Below are 4,243 nucleotides of genomic sequence, written 5' to 3'. Positions count from 1 at the left end.
ATATATATATATATATACTCGTATACAGTCATAAAAATATATAGAAAACAATACAAATTTTATTTAAAACATCTTTTCATTTTATTGTTTCAACTATAATTACGCACATAAGCACAGATAGAATATATAAGGGAGATTTATAATAATTTCTCAAAAATGATATATTGTAATATAACTTTATTATACATGGTTGAATTTAGGAAAAAATAATTTTAATTTGATAAAAAAATTTGATAAAACTGTGGGTGGTGGGGATACATTGTTAAACAAAAATATTGTTAAACAAATTTTTTTTCTTCACAACTTCAAAATATTCTTGTACAACTTTTGTTCAAAAAATTTTTTTCCATTTTTTGTATTTCCGAGGATATTCGGTTCGAAAGAGAAATACTGTTTTTTTTTTCAATGAGATGTTTTCTTCTAAACATAAGTTAGCGGACGTATAAAAAATACGTGTCTCTTAGATTTTTGTGTTTAACAACATATTTTATGGAGAATCAAATTGGTGCCGGACGGTTGTGAAACTGTTGTCCAACAATAAAAAATTTTTTAAAAGTTTCAGTAATTCTGGTCAGAGTTCTGGACATTCTCGACGTTTCCTCGAAAAGTATCAGGTCACAAAACAATTGGACCAACGGTTTGCAAGATACGCGACACTCGTACTCCGTCATTAAAAATTTTTTAACATGGAGAGGTTATGCTCTGCTCTTTACCGATTTTTATTAAACTTGCAGCGATGTTAGAAGAGCCTATCAAGTGAGTATCTATAAAGTCTTTCCCACTAATAGGCCTTAGGGGCAGAGTAATGAGCATTTAAAAATGGTATATTTAAAAATATACCAAAAATCTGGAAAGAATCCAATATCTCAGAAAATGCATATTTGAAGAAAATGTCTTAGACAAAAGTAGTAGAGTTTAATAAGATGTATTTATTGGTTTTACTTTGATGGTTTGACTTTGGATGACATCGTCAACCTTTACTTGACCTTGACTTTTTTCATTAGCGGGAATGGCTTTACAGATTTACTTGGTAGTCTTCTTTAACGACTCTCTCTCTCTCTCTATTATCACTTTGATCAAAATCGCAATTTTGATCAAAATCAAATCTGGTGAAGATCAGAACGTAATCTCTCCTTGTAAGTTTGACGTCGAATAATTTTTTAAGAGTTCCAGTAGTTTTGATTAGAGTTCTGGACAGTTCTCGAGTTCTGTTGAAAAGTATTAAGTTACAAAGCGATTGAATGGCTATATAACGAGATACATGCTTTTGCAACCGATTTTGCAAATTTTAAGTGCATATCTATTTTATTTTTGGGTTGCTGAAAACTCTTCGAAATAGATAAAATAACAACTGACATCACAGAATTATAAAAAATTAAAAAAAAATTTTTTTTTTATTAATTTTGCTATGAGTTAAAATTGTTTTTTTTATGTATCAGGGACTCGAGATATTAATAAAATAAAGTTATTAAATTGCTCAAAACTATTCGATCTCGAATTTTGATTTAAAAAGTTAACACAAGAGATGGGCAATTCGGATCGATCTTTTGAAAAAAGTTTATAAAAAATGTATATATTTTTTATAATCTTATAGCGAATTCAATTAGACGCATTCAATGCGCACTGGTGCATATTAAAGCCATCGTACATAAATTAACATTAAAATATGTTTATAAATAAACGTAAAAATGGGATAAATCATGAAATACTCAATACACTTTATTGTGCTGTGAGGTAAAATATATATTTTATAATTTAAAATATTTGCATTTCACTTTTACATTTAAATTGAATCAATGTACGATTTTACACGTTTAATATGCATCAGTACACATTAGTTCGTCCAATCGAATTTGTTTTTAAACTCTAAAGACTTAAGACGAGTTTGTTTTGCTTTATTTTATACAAATCCTGAATTCAAGGCAGAAATGGGTGTTATGCCAACTGTTCTTTATATGTATATGTAGTTGTACTCTTATGAGATGTGATACCAATATTGGGTTTTATTGAGTTAAGGCCCGATTATACCATTACTTTAATTCTAAGCGAGGCTTAAAACTCTCTCTATCTCTTCCTCTCTTTCGGTTTTAAAGAGAGAAATTGAGAGTTTTAAACCTTGCTTAAAGTACATTGTTGGTGCAATCGGGTTTAAGCTTGGTTAAAAAATCGATTTTTTAAGAATCGATTTTTGACCGCCCGATTTTTCCGTGAATCAATCCACATGATTACGATTCAGATCGATTTAAAAATCAATCTTTTGGATGGAATCATCCATTTCTAGTTAGCATTTTTTTAAAATTATTTAAAAATTATTATTAAGCGAAACTCTCGATATAAACGGTAGAGAATTATTCGTCTCGTTAAAAGGAAGTGGCAACTCTAATTAGAATATGGAATTTCAATGTTGGGGTGCTATTTTTACGCTAAAACGCTCTATACTAATCAAGTCGCCGAGTCGACCACGAATAGCCAATCATTTTTTATTGCGTTCTGATTAGACTCGAATACTTGCTTAGAAACTTTTGATATCTGTTTTTTTGAAAATATTTGAATAAAACATAATTGTATCTATGATATTATAAATGCAATTATGTTTAATATTATGAATATGATTATATTCAATATTATAAATATAACATGAAAGGAAAATATATGTACAGAATATGTATATTTACAAATAAACATTATTTTATTCTAATTATGTACAAAAAACAAACGCATAAAACATATACAAATTCGGTTTTATATTAAAATTTATAAATATAACTGTAAATGTAATATTGTGATTTTGAAATTGTCTCTTAATTTATTTTACATATACACACACACAGACACACACACACACATACGCGCGCGCGCGCGCGCGTCAAAAAAATTATATAATTATTATGTATAACATTTAAATTTTTTGTTCCTACTTTTATGTAATATTATAAAAGCGTGAATATAAAATTTATCTTTACTTTTTTCTTAGTTTTTTTTTCTGTTATGAGATCATCTCATATAAAGAGACCTTTTGTGTTTCACATAGGAATCTTTTTTTGAGCAAAATCGGTATTCTTGATAAAAAATTTCATATACAAAGTACAGCTGTTATCGATTGTTAATTTTTGACGATAAAAAACTTAAATATATTTCCCATAAATTTGACGTGAAAGTAATAGTTAAAGCTACAAATTAAATAAATTACAAGCCTTTAAAAAAAGGTATTTCATAATAGGCGACTTTATCCTTATTAGGGTAACCGTAGGTAATACGACAGTTGGGGAAATATGCCACTCGTCGTGTTTAACAATGATACCGATTAGCAGCGCTTGCGTCAGTGTCACAGAATTATTTAATACAATTAATACAATTGTGTGTTTACCGTGTTACATAAGTATCAAAAATTTCCTGACATCAGTATTGTTTTTATGAGGTAAACATGGCGGCGTGGTATACCACAACATGCTTCTTATAATTTGTATAGTGCTTTACGTAAATTATTAAACATTACACAATGTTTAACTCGAGCTTGTTAACCTATTAATATAAGTTAAAAATGAAAAGATTCAGTACATCGTTGATTCATTTTTTTAACAACCATATTGTACAGACTCATCATAAGATAAAATAGCGTCTTGGGGTAATATTAATATCCCACTACTTTTGTTAGGGTAAAATGCCAATAGTTATTTTTTCTAATATATAGTTTAGGACGTTATAAACAAACATTTTGCCGTATAATCCCGTTGTGACGGGATATCTATATTGACATTATTGACAAATAATTAATAAATAAACTTATTTATTTGTTTATTATTGTATTATATTAATTTACTGCTCAATTCAAAATTCTAAATAGAGAATATAATTTTATAATCCATTTTTAAGGAATTTTCTTGATGAGAACTTAAACTACTTATAACACTATATAAATATAAATAAAGTAAAACAAATATTTATTTATACATTTTATACTTACACATTACATACTTTTACTTCTAAAATGGTCCAAAATGTAATTGAATAATATTTAATTGTGGCAGTAGATGAATTCACGAGGACCGTTCGTCGAAAGATACATTTATGCTGTTAAAAACGTGTCTCAATGTTTATTTTACATGTTGCATAACTTAATCTCTATTGAAGTTATTACTTATATTCTTATATTGCTCTTATTATATATATATATTTATATTATGTCACAAATGTTCATTTTCATAATAACCATTAGTTTAAAAAAAAAAATTAATAAGTTTTT

At 27.5% G+C, this 4,243-nt stretch overlaps 1 protein-coding gene across 7 annotated transcripts in view; it reads left to right on the top strand.

Moving 5' to 3' along the window:
• LOC108750655 (tyrosine-protein phosphatase Lar-like) overlaps positions 1-4,243 on the top strand; it is a 369,675-nt gene that overhangs the window by 221,656 nt on the left and 143,776 nt on the right. The gene's annotated exons all lie outside the window — the stretch shown is intronic.

The sequence above is a fragment of the Trachymyrmex septentrionalis genome, unplaced genomic scaffold (assembly GCF_001594115.1).
Source record: "Trachymyrmex septentrionalis isolate Tsep2-gDNA-1 unplaced genomic scaffold, Tsep1.0 scaffold37, whole genome shotgun sequence".
Taxonomy (NCBI): domain Eukaryota; kingdom Metazoa; phylum Arthropoda; class Insecta; order Hymenoptera; family Formicidae; genus Trachymyrmex; species Trachymyrmex septentrionalis.
The sequence above is the reverse complement of the archived record's forward strand: the minus strand, read 5'-3'. Positions and strand labels throughout refer to the sequence as shown.